The following is a 15610-nucleotide window of genomic DNA, read 5'->3' as shown; positions in this document are numbered from 1 at the left end:
ATCTTAATTTGAGACAGTTTGCTACAGCAGTAAAATAATCCTGCAGCAACAGGAAATGCCAATTATTATGTGGATTAGAAATCATGGATATTTTTTGTAGGGGTTGATACATTTTACGTTAGGGCAAATTAAGTCTGGCATTTTAAAGTGGAAATTATACATTTTAGAAGCCTTTTTAAACCTTGAATACACTGCAAGTTTGCATTTCCACTAAAAGTTTGATCACATTAAGATCCTACATGTGTATGTGTATCAAACTGAGTGTGTTCATCAATATCCCCAAGGTCATAGCCCGTATGCAGAGCATTGATGGGTATAAAATCCCTGTCCCTCCACTGCTCTCACCATCTCTCAGCCCAGAAAAGGGATATTGACAGTATGTTCCATCTTCAGTGTAATACCTGTCATCACTCTCGGCTGTTTTCCATTGAGATGCTAAAAATAAAGGTATTTTACTGTATCATAGCAATCAAGGAGCCAAGAGTAGTGCATCATGGGATTGATGCGGTCGTACAAAAACAACTAACTTAAGTGAGGTTTTACAGGGCCACCCAAAGGCCAGGGGTTATCTTTGAAACCAATCACAGAGGACAACCCACCACTAAACTTGCTCTTTAAACCCATAATAGTCAATTTAATCTGGAGCAATTATGTGTCAGTCTGGTTAACTGCTTCAGGGATGTTCTCTTGACATTTGAGAATCACTCGGTGCCTGGAAAACACTGTCCATTACAGTAACAGTATGTATTTTATGTACCTTGTTCTGGTCGGGTTGGGTTTTGATGGCTTTCATGTTTCATCCAACCTCTGAAGGTTGTCTGGAAAAGGAAAGGAAAGTGACTTGGATTGAGTTGCCTGTATAGCAGTCAGTGTGCCCTCTTAGTCTCAGTGTCAACATACAGCGTTGTAAACAAATGCCTCCATCCCCCAATCTCCTTACCTTGTCCCGCTCTGTCATTCTGACAGGGGTGAGCACTGCCAGCTTGCAGCACAGCACAACATTGTGTAAAATACTGCCAATGTATCTGTGTGATGTGCCATAAAAGAGGTAGGACAAAGGAGAGACTTCAGTTTCTAATGTAAATTTAATCTCAACCCCAGAGATGTTTTTTATATTGTCATGTTATTCCTTGGACAATGGCTTGTCACCGTTTCTTTCGGTTTTTAGCAGGACTGTCGCCTTGGTGCCGGCTGTTGTTTCTTGAAGCAGCGTAGGCATAGGCACCACATGCCAGGGCAGCAGGGGATCAGGAGGACCTGTACCGAGTGGGCACAGGGCTGTCACGAGAGAGAGAGAAAGAGAGAATATATAAAATGTAGAGAGCGAGGCGGCTGCTTTTCAGCCAGTCAGCCAACACTGACATTTTCCTCTCCTGCCCTGACCCTGTTATTCCTCTCTGTGGATTAGTGTTGTAATGAGAGCAGGGCCTGTTAGATTCTCGGTAGCAGTGTTGTAGTCTTGACACAGACACACGACTGTGTCCTCAAAATTATGTAACCGATGTGAAATGGCTATCTAGTTAGCGGGGTGCGCGCTAATAGCGTTTCAATCGGTGATGGGTCCTAGGTGTAGCTGGTGTAGAGAGTCAGACGCAGGACTGCAGATATGAGTAATCAAAGTACTGTTCCTCAAAATGTCAAATATACAAAGTAACAAAGACACGCACACCATGACAGACTGAAAATACAACAAACAATCACTCACAAAAAAACATAGGGGAACAGAGGGTTAAATAATGAACCAGTAATTGCAGGATTGAAATCAGGTGTGTAAAACAAAGACAAAACAAATGGAAAATGAAAACTGGATCGGCGGTGGCTAGAAGGCCGGTGACGTTGACCACCTAACGAACAAGGAGAGGGACCGACTTCGGCGGAACTCGTGACAGTACCCCCCCTTGACCGCGCGCCGACACCGACCCCGGGGACGACCCGGAGGACGAGGTGCAGGGCGATCCGGATGGAGACTGTGGAAATCCCGCAGCAAAGAAGGGTCCAGGACGTCCTCCACTGGCACCCAGCATCTCTCCTCCAGACCATACCCCTCCCAATCCACAAGGTACTGAAGGCCCCTCGCCCGACGCCTCGAGTCAAGGATAGCTCGAACATCATACGCCAGAGGGGGCGGAGGAACCTCCTGCACCTCAGCTTCCTGGAGTGGACCAGCCACCACCGGCCTGAGGAGAGACACATGGAACGAGGGATTAATATGATAATCTGGGGGAAGCTGTAACCTGTAGCATACCTCGTTCAGTCTCCTCAGGATCTTAAATGGCCCCACAAACCGTGGACCCAGCTTCCGGCAGGGCAGGCAAAGGGGCAGGTTTCGGGTCAAGAGCGGTGGCGGGGCTTCGCTGCGGTGGCGGCCAGCGGCCTTTTTTTGCCGCCTCACGGCCCATTGTAGGTGCACATGGGCGGCGTCCCAGGTCTCCTCTGAGCACTTGAACCATTCGTCCACCGCAGGAGCTTCGATCTGGATCTGATGCCATGGTGCCAGAACCGGCTGATACCCCAGTATGCACTGGGAAGGTGAGAGGTTAGTGGAGGAGTGGCGGAGTGAGTCTTGGGCCATCTCTGCCCAGGGGATGAACTCCGCCCACTCCCCCGGCCGGTCCTGGCGATATGACTGCAGAAACCTACCCACATCCTGGTTTACTCTCTCCACCTGCCCGTTACTCTCGGGGTGAAAACCTGAGGTGAGACCCTGGAGATGAACTGGTGACCTCGATCAGAAACTATGTCCTCAGGCACCCCGTAGTGCCGGAAGACATGAGTGAACAGGGCCTCCCCAGTCTGTAGGGCCGTAGGGAGACCGGGCAAAGGGAGGAGACGGCAGCATTTAGAAAACCGATCCACAACGACCAGGATCGTGGTGTTGCCCTGTGAGGAAGTAAGATCCGTCAGGAAGTCCACCGACAGGTGCAACCACGGCCGTTGTGGAACGGGTAGGGGTTGTATTTTTCCTCTGGGCAGGTGCCTGGGAGCCTTGCACTGGGCGCACACCAAGCAGGAGGAAACATAAACCCTCATGTCCTTGGCCAAGGTGGGCCACCAGTACTTCCCACTAAGGCAACGCACCGTCCGACCGATGCCAGGATGACCAGAGGAGGGTGACGTATGGGGCCAATAGATCAAACGGTCATGGACCGCAAATGTAACATACAGGTGCCCAGCTGGACACTGGGGGGGAGTGGGCTCTGTGCGTATCGCCCGCTCGCTGTCCTCGTCCAGCTCCCACACCACCGGTGCCACAAGGCAAGAGGCCGGAAGTATGGGAGTTTGATCCATGGACTCCTCATCTGTGTCATACATCCGGGACAGTGTGTCTGCCTTAGCGTTCTGGGAACCTGGTCTGTAGGATAGAGTGAAAACAAAACGGGTAAAGAACATAGCCCACCTTGCCTGGCGAGGGTTCAGTCTCCTTGCCGCCCGGATGTACTCCAGATTGCGGTGGTCAGTCCAGATGAGAAAAGGGTGTTTAGCCCCCTCAAGCCAATGTCTCTTCGCCTTCAGAGCTTTGACCACAGCCAACAGCTCCCGGTCCCCCACATCATAGTTTCGCTCTGCCAGGCTGAGCGTCTTCGGAAAGAAAGCACAGGGGTACTTTGGTGGCGTGCCCGAGCGCTGAGAGAGCACGGCTCCTATCCCAGCCTCGGATGCGTCCACCTCCACTATGAACGCCAAAGAGGCATCCGGATGAGCCAGCATGGGGGCCGAGGTAAACAGAGCCTTCAGGTGACCAAAAGCCCTGTCTGCCTCAGCCGACCACTGCAGTCGCACCGGTCCCCCCTTCAGCAGTGAGGTAATGGGAGCTGTTACCTGACCAAAACGCGGATAAACCTCCGGTAGTAGTTGGCAAACCGTAGAAACCGCTGCACTTCTGTGGTGGGAGTCGGCCAATGACGCACGGCTGAAATGCGGTCACTCTCCATCTCCACCCCTGATGTGGAAATGCGGTACCCTAGGAAGGAGACGGACTGTTGGAAGAACAGACATTTCTCAGCCTTGACGTACAGGTCATGCTCCAACAGTCGACCAAGCACCCTGCACACCAGGGACACATGCTCGGCGCGTGTAGTGGAGTGTATCAGAATGTCGTCGATATACACCACTACACCCTGCCCGTGCAGGTCCCGGAAAATCTCGTCAACAAAGGCCTGGATGACTGATGGAGCATTCATCAACCCGTACGGCATGACGAGGTACTCATAGTGCCCTGAGGTGGTACTAAATGCCGTCTTCCACTCGTCCCCCTCCCGGATACGCACCAGGTTGTAAGCACTCCTGAGATCCAATTTTGTGAAGAAGTGTGCCCCGTGCATTGACTCGATCACACTGGCGATGAGAGGCAGCGGGTAGCTATACCTCACAGTGATCTGATTGATCCCTTGATAGTCAATACACGGGCGCATCCTTCTTCTTCACAAAAAAAACTTGAGGCAGGTGAAGTGGAGGGCCGAATGTATCCCTGCCCCAGGGATTCGGAGACATATGTTTCCATAGCCGCCGTCTCCTCCTGTGACAGAGGATACACGTGACTTCTGGGAAGTGCTGCGTCTACCGGGAGATTTACCGCACAATCCCCCAGTCGATGGAGTGGTAATTTAGTCACCCTCTTCTTACAGAAGGCGAGTGCCAAATCTGCATATTCTGAGGGGATGCGCACGGTGAAGACCTGGTCTGGACTTTCCACCCATTTGAGCAGTCAGCTGTGAATGCCCTCACCCGCTAGTACACTTATGCTGACTGTGATTTGGGTCTGACGCTCCACAGGATGTCCGGTAAGAACAATGCTGACGCTTCTCCTTTCGGGATATGTATTTCCTTTTCCTCTTCATCAACACACATTAAGCACACACACACTTTTGGTCATGAATATTGATTCTTGACTGGGAGTGAATCTTGTGTGGCAGACAAGGGGGTTTGGTCAAGACATTTACACAGATCAGACATGGACAGAGTTGGATTAGCTCAATTTCAAGGGTGTTTATTTAAACAACAAACAAAAATAAAATAATCTCCTCCAGGATACCGTCTTCTGGGCTCCGGGGTGTTGCTGTATCCTGGGGGAACCAAACTGAGCTCCCTCCATTATCCCTGGGACTGAGCACGACCATACAGGGGTAACCTCTCTTCCCCCAGTCCCCTCTCCCGTGTGCTGCCCTTCTGGCAGCTTTATGGGACTCATCCAGCTGGTGAGCAATCAGCCCCTTGATTACTCACCAAGCACAATCAGCCCCAATTAGTCCTGGCAGGAAAGCCCGTCGAGACCTGGCACATCAAGCAGAGGGACCCATTGCCTCGTGATGTAGACTCCGTCTGTCACCAGGCCTCGATGATTCTCCCCCTGGTGGATGACCTGCTGTATGCCACACTTGGTGGAATACTACTTGTGTTAATCCAAATTAATTGTAGTTCTACAAGGCAAAAACATGCACAACACATCAGTAAAGTGTCATAATTACACAATAAAAATAATGCTATATAAACATGAATGAATAAGCATAATATTACACTATTTAAATACAGCTATAAACAGAGCAGCATAAACATTAACCTAAAGATGAACCTCTTGTAGGAGAGAGAGAAACCAATTACTAAGACTGACAAGATAAAGATTTATGGCACCCTCTCTGGCCGATATTAGCATCCACTAAAAGGCCTCTAACCTAAAGGGCATAGTCTCTGCAGGACACAGGCGTCACAGAACATGTGTATGTCCCTAAGGGAAGCCGGGAATTCCATCTCTGGGCTTGTGTGGCACCTTGGAAGGGCTATCTGGTGCAGGTCTGGAAGTTCTCTCTCCGACTCTTTCCAGGAGAGAAGTAGGTTCTTGGGCAACTGGGTGTCGTCCCAGTCGTAATTATTTTCCCATAGACGCTGAACCAGCATTTTGGCCTTGGTGGTATAGGGTGATGTACCCCAGCAGGTCATATTGCTATCCAGGACCTTGTAAATGGTGTGCATGGTAACGTTTGGACTTGTACGACTGGCAGGACTTGTACAACAGGGTGTCGGACTGACAGTGCAAGCTTACCCCAGGGAACGTTCGCTTGCCCCTGTGCAATCTAGAGTTTGGCGCTGATCGACCTGGCTTCAGAAGGGAGATTACTGGTCACCGACGGGACAATGCGTGTCCATTGTCGCAGGTTGAAGCCTCCCTTGGCTAGTAGCTTGCTAAGATTGTCCACAAGGGCCTTGGCATCTTCCTTGTCAGTCAGGCTTTGCAAACAGTTGTCCATGTAGAAGGACTTCTCTATCGACTCTCTTGTCTTCTCCAGACCAACCTCACCATTGGTGGAACATCCCACGAATGTCACTGCTGATGGCAAGAGAGTGATCTCTAAATCTAAGGAGCACTGCAAGTAAAGAGGGGCCCAGCATGGGTCCTGGGAGCAGGAGCTTGTTTATGTGGTCCCCATTGTACTGGAACGAGCAGTTGAATACCACAAAAATCTTACCGTTATGCTGTGGTGTGGGATGTACCAGCTAATGGCAGTGTCCTCTTCAGCACCTGGCGCTAGCTTGACTGCGTAGCTGGCCTGCTTCAACTTCTGAATCTTCGCTTTGAATGCTACTTTGAATGCTTGCTCTGGTGACTTCGCCAGCCTCTTCTCTGGGATGTGAGCAGTGAGAGCACAGCTTCCTTAAGGGCTTGCAGCTGGGGCATGTTCTTGATGCAAAAGAGAAGAGTCGCGTAACGTTGGACTCCATCCACTTCAACTCTCACTGTTCGGGCCTCCAGAAGGTCTATTGCCTCCTGATCCTGGTGAGATCTGGTGCTGATATTCTTTATGTGCCATGGCAGTACATCCATTTGTCACAACTTCTGAACCTGACTGAACAGGTCAGCAGATTGGAAAAGCGTAGAGGTGACATAGCATTGCTGTTCTGAGAGGCTGTATTTCAGTCACTGCACAGTGCTCTTCAGCCCAGGAGGGTCTTAATGCCAGCTGGGCCTCCTGGTGGGCCAAGCCGGACTGGTTCCACCGGTGTGATCAGGTGGGGGTGAATTCCAGGTGACTACCTTATGAAGCTGGTTGAGAGATTGCAAAGAGTGTGCAAAAACTATAATCAAGGCAAAGGGTGGCTACTTTGAAGAATCTAAAATATATTTTGATTTGTTTAACCTCTCTGGGGTATGTGGGACGATTTCGTCCCACCTACGTAACAGCTACTGAAATTCCAGTGGTGCGATTTTTGAATCGTTAGAAATACTATTACTTCAATTTCTCAAACATATGACTATTTTACAGCTATTTAAAGACAAGAATCTCGTTAATCTAACCCCACTGTCCGATTTCAAAAAGGCTTTACAACGAAAGCAAAACATTAGATTATGTCAGCAGAGTGCCCAGCCAGAAAAAATCAGACACCCATTTTTCAAGCTAGCATATCATGTCACATAAACCCAAACCACAGCTAAATGCAGCACTAACCTTTGATGATCTTCATCAGATGACACACCTAGGACATTGTGTTATACAATACATGCATGTCTGTTCAATCAAGTTCATATTTATATCAAAAAACAGCTTTTTGCATTAGCATGTGACGTTCAGAAAAAGCATAACCCCCGCAAACTTCCGGGGAATTTACTAACAGTTTGCTAAATTACTCACGATAAACGTTCACAAAAAGCATAACAATTATTTTAAGAATTATAGATACATTACCCCTCTATGCACTCGATATGTCCGATTTTAAAATAGCTTTTCGGATGAAGCACATTTTGCAATAATCTAAGTACATAGCCCGGCATTACAGGGCTAGCTATTTAGATACCCACCCAGGTCAGCCTCCACCAAAATCACATTTCCTAGAAGAAAAATGTTCTTACCTTGCTTGTTCTTCATCAGAATACACTGCCAGGACTTCTACTTCAATAACAAATGTTGGTTTGGTCCCAAATAATCCATCGTTATATCCAAACAGCGACGTTTTGTTCGTGAGTTCTAGACACTATCAGAATGCTTCTTCACGGTCCCGCGCATGGCGCATTGGCGTGTCAAAAATGTCTAAATATTCCATTACCGTACTTCGAAGCATGTCAACCGCTGTTTAAAACCAATTTTTATGCCATTTAACTCGTAGATAAGTGATAATATTCCGACCGGGAGTATGCATTGAGCCTAAACAGCCGAATAAAATTTCTCCTCAGAAGCGACTTGTGCACGCGCCTCATTCAAAGGTCCTCGGAGCAGCCACTTACAAAAGGTGATAACGTGTTTCAGCATGAGGCTCCCTCGTAAACCTTCAGTTATTTCCCGGGCTCTGAGAGCCTATCGGAGCCCTGGGAATTGTCACGTTACAGCTAAGATCCTTACTTTTCAATAAAAAGATGCAAGACGCACGACTCCTTGTCAGACAGGGTACTTCCTGCTTGAAACCTTGTCAGGTTTTTGCCTGCCATAGGAGTTCTGTTATACTCACAGACACCATTCAAACAGTTTTAGAAAATTCAGAGTGTTTTCTATCCAAACCTGAACAATAATATGCATATTCTAGCTTCTGAGTTGGTGTAGGAGGCAGTTAAAAATGGGAACATAATTTTTCCAAAATTCTCAATACTGCCCCCTAGCCCAGACAGGTTAACCTCTCTGGGGTATGTGGGATGCTTGCATCAGTGAAATAGCAGGGCCAGTGAAATAGCAGGGCGGCAAATTCAAAACAACAAAAATCTCATAATTCAAATTTCTCAAACATACAACTTATATCCCATTTTAAAGATACACTTCTCGTTAACCTCTCTAGGGTATGTGGGACGAAATTGTCCCACCTACTCAACAGCCAGTGGAATCCCGTGGCGCGTAATTGAAATACCTTAGAAATGCTATTACTTCAATTTCTCAAACATATGACTATTTTACACCATTTTAAAGACAAGACTCTCGTTATTCTAACCACACTGTCCGATTTCAAAAAGGCTTTACAACGAAAGCAAAACATTAGATTATGTCAGCAGAGTACCCAGCCAGAAATAATCAGACACCCATTTTTCAAGCTAGCATATAATGTCACATAAACCCAAACCACAGCTAAATGCAGCACTAACCTTTGATGATCTTCATCAGATGACACCCCTAGGACATTATGTTATACAATACATGCATGTTTTGTTTAATCAAGTTCATATTTATATCAAAAACCAGCTTTTTACATTAGCATGTGACGTTCAGAACTAGCATTCCCACCGAACACTTCCGGTGAATTTACTAAATTACTCACGATAAACGTTCACAAAAAACATAACAATTATTTTAAGAATTATAGTTACAGAACTCCTTTATGCAATCGCTATGTCCGATTTTAAAATAACTTTTCGGCAAAAGCACATTTTGCAATATTCTGAGTACATAGCCCAGCCATCATGGCTAGCTATTTTGAACCCCACCAAGTTTGGCCCTCACCAAACTCCGATTTACTATTAGAAAAATTTGATTACCTTTGCTGTTCTTCGTCAGAATGCACTCCCAGGACTTCTACTTCAATAACAAATGTTGGTTTGGTTCAAAATAATCCATAGTTATGTTCAAATATCCTCTGTTTTGTTCGTGCGTTCAAGACACGATCCGAAGGGTGACGAAGGGTGACGAAGGGTGACGAAGGGTGACGCGCCCGACGCGTTTCGTGACAAAACATTTCTAAATATTCCATTACCGTACTTCGAAGCATGTCAACCGCTGTTTAAAATCAATTTTTATGCAATTTTTCTCGTAAAAAAGCGATAATATTCCAACCGGGAAACCCTGTTTACGTTCAAAGACAGAGAAAATAAAAATATTGTGTTGCCTCGTGCACACGCCTCAGTCTCATTGTCCTCTGATCGACCACTATCCAAATCCGCTAATGTTTTTCAGCCAGGGGCTCCAAAGACATCATTCAGCTTTTTGCCGCCTTCTGAGAGCCTATGGGAGCTGTAGGAAGTGTCACGTTACAGCAGAGATCCTCAGTTTTCAATAAAGAGAGTGTAGAAGCCCAAGAAATGGTCAGAGACGGCACTTCCTCTAAGGAATCTTCTCAGGTTTTTGCCTGCCATATGAGTTCTGTTATACTCACAGACACCATTCAAACAGTTTTAGAAACTTTAGGGTGTTTTCTATCCAAAGCCAATAATTATATGCATATTCTCGTTTCTGGGCAGTAGTAATAACCAGATTAAATCGGGTACGTTTTTTATCCGGCCGTGCAAATACTGCCCCCTATCACCAACAGGTTAATCCAACCACACTGTCCGATTTCAAAAAGGCTTTATGGCGAAAGCATAACATTAGATTATGTTAGGACAGCACCTAGACAAGAAAAACCACACAGCCATTTTCCAAGCAAGGAGAGGTGTCACAAAAAACAGAAATACAGCTAAAATGAATCACTAACCTTTAACAATCTTCATCAGATGACACTCCCAGGACTCAATGTTACACAATACATGTATGTTTTGTTTGATAAAGTTCATATTTATATCAAAAACCCCATTTTACATTGGCGCGTGATGTTCAGAAAATGTTTTGCCTAAAAAACTGCCGGTGAATGAGCACATCAATTTACAATAATACAACATAAACATTGAAAGAATTATAGATACACTTCTCCTTAATGCAACCACTGTGTCAGATTTCAAAATAGCTTTACGGCGAAAGCACATTGTTCAATATTCTGAGTACAGAGCTCAGCCATCAAAGCAAGCTATACAGTTACCCGCCAAGTTCTGGAGTCAAAAAAACTCAGACATAGTATTATAAATCTTCACTTACCTTTGCTGATCTTCGTCGGAATGTACTCCCAGGACTCCCACTTCCACAAGAAATGTTTGTTTTGTTCGATAAACTCCATATTTATGTCCAAATACCTCCGTTTTGTTCGCGCGTTCAGATCACTATTCCAAAGGCACAATGCGCGAGCGCAAAACCCTAGACGAAAAGTCAAAATGTTCCATTACCGTTCGTAGAAACATGTCAAACGATGTTTACAATCAATCCTTAGTGTCTTTTTATCATAAATATTCGATAATATTCCAACCGGATAATAGTGTATTCATTACAGAGGAAAAAGAAGGAACGGCGCGCCTGTGTGACTGCGCAGTAAACAACTCATTGGCCTCAGGCAGTCCACTTGTTGAGTCAGCTCTTATTCTCTCCCCAGTAACAGTAGAAGCATGAAACAAGGTTCTAAAGACTGTTGACATCTAGTGGAAGCCTTAGGAAGTGCAAAATGAACCCTAAGTCACTGTATACTGTATAGGCAATCACTTGAAAAACTACAAACGTCAGATCTCCCACTTCCTGGTTGGATTTCTTTCAGGTTTTTGCCTGCCATATGAGTTCTGTTATACTCACAGACATCATTCAAACAGTTTTAGAAACTTCAGAGTGTTTTCTATCCAAATCCACTACTAATATGCATATCTTGCCTTCTGAGCCTGAGTAGCAGGCAGTTTACTACGGGCACGCCTTTCATCCGGACGCCAAAATACTGCCCCCTACGCTAGAGAGGTTAACACTTTTTTGGTGACTACATGATTCCATATGTGTTATTTCATAGTTTTGATGTCTTCACTATTATTCTACAAAGTAGAAAGTAGAACAAATAACGAAAAACCCTTGAATGAGTAGATGTGTCCAAAATGTTTACTAGTAATGAATATCTGTTTTTATTTTATTTTTAAGATGTCTCTTTCCACTTGTCCGGCTGCTTCTGTGACCGAGGTTTGAGTGAAGGGGATGAGTACTGTCCCATAAAATGCTTTCAAGATTTAGGAGGATGAGTTTTGTGTACAGGCTGGTGGCTGTCCCGCCGTCTTGATAAAGTACAGAAGCTTGACTTGGGCTTGCGCTCGCGTGTTTTCAAACACGAATATCAGACCAAAGAACAGCACACTCAGCAAGACAGATTTATAGAACATTTGTAAGATATGGTGGTCAATATTGTTCAATTTTCAAGAAATAACTTTTTCTGTTTCAATTTATTTATCTTTTCAAAGGCACAGTCATTGAATTTCAGTTTGTTGTCTATTCCGATTCCCAGGTATTTGTGTGCTGTGAATTGACTGATTCCCCATTGATTTTTGTAGGGGTAGTGGAGTTTTGTTCTTTCTGAAATCAATTTCCATCTCTTTTATTTTCTTAACATTTCTTTCAAGAAAGTTATCTGCACACCACTGGATACATTTTTTGGTCTGGGTGGAGGAAACCCACAACAGTGGTGTCACCTGTATTTTGAAAGAATTTGTGGGCTGAGTCAGAGGCTTGACAATCGTTTGTGTAGAGTGTGTACAGTGTGTAGAGTATGGGTGAAAGTACACATCCTTGAGGGGCTACCGCATTAACCGTTCAAGATGTAGAAATGGCGGCGTTAAACTTCACTTGTTTCACAAAGAAACTATGAATCCACTTGATCAGTAGAGAGTTGACACCCAAATTCACCAGCTTATCTACCAGTAGGTGGGGTTGGATGGTGTTAACTTCTTGGGGCTATGTGGGACGTTAGCGTGCCCCCCGTGGCGCACCCTATCAACAGCAGGTGCATTTCAAGAGCGGCAAATTTGAAACCAAATAAATGTCAAAATTCAAATTTCTCAAACATACAACTAACTTACAGTCTTTGAAAGATAAACATCTTCTTAATCTAACCACGTTTTCCGATTTCAAAAAGGTTTTACGGGGAAAGCATAAAGTTAGGTTATGTTAGGAGAGTACATTGACAATAGCTGTGTGTAGTGTATTGTCGATTTAAAGACAGGCGTCACCAAAACCATAAAATCAGCTAAAATTATGCACTAACCTTTTACAATCTCCATCAGATGACACTCCTAGGACATTATGTTAGACAATGCATGCATTTTTAGTTCTATCAAGTTCACATTTATATCTAAAAACAGCGTTTTACTATGGCGTTGATGTTCAGGAAATCGTTTCCCTCCAATATCGGCAGTCAAGTCATGACAACAAAATAATTAATTAATATTAGAAAACATTGGTAAAATATTATATTGTCATTCAAAGAATTATAGATTTACATCTCTTGAACGCAATGGACTTGCCAGATTTAAAATTAACCTTACTGGGAAATCACACTTTGCAATAATCTGAGCACTGCGCCAGAAAAATACGCATTGCGATACAGACTAACCGCCATGTTGGAGAGATCTAAAATCGAAAATACTATGTAAATAATCTATTACCTTTGATTCTCTTCATCAGATGTCACTTCCAAAGAATCCCAGGTCCATAACGAATGTAGTTTTGTTCAAAAAAGCTCATCATTTATGTCCAAAAACCTCCGTGTTGTAGCACATGATCTAAGCCAGCCGGACTTCACTTCACTTCAAGAACGGAAAAAATATATTTTCGTTCGTTCAAACATGTCAAACGTTGGATCGCATAAATCATTAGGGCCTTTTTTAACCAGAACATGAATAAAATTCAAGGCGGACCATTGGGTTCTCTTTTAAAACGTTTCGGAATGAGAGTACCCACCATCAAATCGGGCGCCAGGTGTCTAATGGGCCATCACGTTCCATGGCTCTTCTTCAGTCAGATCTCACTGTAGAACACTCAAAACACTTTGTAAAGGCTGGGGACATCTTGTGGAAGCAATAGGAAGTGCCAAAATATTCCTCCTTCCCTTTGTTTTTCAATGGTATAGGCTTAAAGTCAATTCAACACATCAGGTATCCACTTCCTGTCAGAATCTGTCTCAGGGTTTTGCCTGCCAAATGAGTTCTGTTATACTCACAGACACCATTCAAACAGTTTTTGAAACTTTAGGGTGTTTTCTATCCAAACCTGAACAATAATATGCATATTCTAGCTTCTGAGTTGGTGTAATAGGCAGTTAAAAATGGGCACATATTTTTTCAAAAATTCTCAATACTGCCCCCTATACCCTAACAGGTTAAACGCGCTACTGAATTTAATGAATACAATTTTCTCTAGACTATTTGCCTTTTCAAAATGTTCATAGATATTGTTCAGCATAACCAGTAACACATAATCAACACCCCTAGAGGCACGGAAGGCGAATTGGTTTGGATTTAAATGGAATGAGAGACCAGAGAGAATTTGTTTTTGAAAAAAAAATTCAAAACATTTCATAGGTACAGATGTCAAGGCTACAGGGCATAAATCGTTCTTTTCTTTTGGCCTGTTGTTTTTAGGTACTGGGACAATCAGTGACGTCTTCAATTCATCTGGAATTATCCCACTGTCCAGTGACAGCTGGAACAACTTCTGTAAAGGTAATAGGAGCTGGTCTGCGCATGCCTGAACTGCCTTGCTGCTGATGGAGTCTGGACCATATGATTATTGTGGGTTGACACGTTGAAAGTATTGCTTGACATCCTTCACAGAGATGTGTATATCAACATCTGATATGCTGTCTATACGGTCCAAGTGTACTTTCTGCTGCGATATAAAATCACACGTCAAACCAACAATGAAAACTGTTCAAATCATTTCCAAAAGCAAGGTCTTTTCCGACTGTCATACAATGTCTCTTTGGTTTGCGATGGTTTGTAGCCCTTGCCAGGCATTTCTACTGTCCTTGTCCTTGTAAAGGTTTTCTAATTTGTCTTTGTATGCTGCCTTGCACTCCTTGATTTTGCTTTTGAGTCGCCTCTGAGTATTTTTTTCCCTCTTTACTGCCACCTGATTTAAATACCTACGGTTTATTATTGAGGAAGATGTTGACTTTCTTTTTGGGAATAACAAGATCCTCACAGAAACAGATGTACTCAGAGACAGTATCCGCTGCCTCTTCCAGGTCATCGGCGCTGTCCATCAGGGTCGCCCAGCCAGTGGACTCAAAACAGTTCCAGAGGATTTCAGTAGCTTCATAGGTGGCCCTTGAGTGTCCCTGGAGTAACATCGTTCAGGGGAATATGTGGGTTGCCTCAGGGTGTAGCAGCAAACCCAATGTGTCAGTGGAGACGTGCAATGCTTCGACCAGGAGGCAGGGCTGTCTTCCCTAATCGTACATGGGTCCCGCTGTCATATTGGATGTGGGACATGATCTCTAGAAACTTCCTGTGTTATGCTACATTACATGACCGAAAGTGTGTGGACACCTGCTCGTCAAACATCTCATTCCAAAATTATGGGCATTAATATGGTGTTGGTCCACCGTTTGCTGCTATAACAGCCTCCACTCTTCTGGGAAGGCTTTCCACTAGATGTTGGAACAATACTGCGGGGACTTGCTTCCATTCAGCCACAAGAGCATTAGTGAGGTCGGGCACTATGTTGGGCGATTAGGCCTGGCTCGCAGTCAGCGTTCCATTTCATCCCAAAGGTGTTCAATGGGGTTGAGGTCAGTGCTCTGTGCAGGCCAGTCAAGTTCTTCCACACCAATCTCGACAAACCATTTCATGCTGAGACAGGATAGGGCCTTCCCCAAACTGTTGCCACAATGTTGTAAGTACAGAATCGTGTATAATGTAATTGTATGCTGTAGCATCAAGATTTCTCTTCACTGGAACTAAGCGGCCTGGCCCGAACCATGAAAAACAGCCCCAGACCATTATTCCACCTCCACCAAACTTTACAGTTGGCACTATTCATTCGGGCAGGTAGCGTTATCCTGGCATCCACCAAATCCAGATTCGTCCTTCAGA

The 15610-nt window shown here is 44.8% G+C and overlaps 1 protein-coding gene across 4 annotated transcripts in view; it reads left to right on the top strand.

Annotated features, from left to right (window-relative positions):
• Positions 1–15610, top strand: part of LOC115151918 (cadherin-13) — a 684830-nt gene that overhangs the window by 235655 nt on the left and 433565 nt on the right. The window contains exon 1 of one of the 4 annotated variants that reach the window (XM_029696268.1): positions 14108–14236. The exons of the other annotated variants lie outside the window; for them this stretch is intronic. The gene's annotated coding sequence lies outside the window, so the exon portion shown is untranslated. Of the gene's footprint in view, positions 1–14107; positions 14237–15610 lie in introns of those variants that run through there. 4 annotated transcript variants of the gene reach the window in all.

Source organism: Salmo trutta, chromosome 17 (assembly GCF_901001165.1).
Source record: "Salmo trutta chromosome 17, fSalTru1.1, whole genome shotgun sequence".
NCBI classification, from domain to species: domain Eukaryota; kingdom Metazoa; phylum Chordata; class Actinopteri; order Salmoniformes; family Salmonidae; genus Salmo; species Salmo trutta.
Note: the sequence above shows the minus strand (reverse complement) of the source record. Positions and strands in the feature narration are given on the sequence as shown.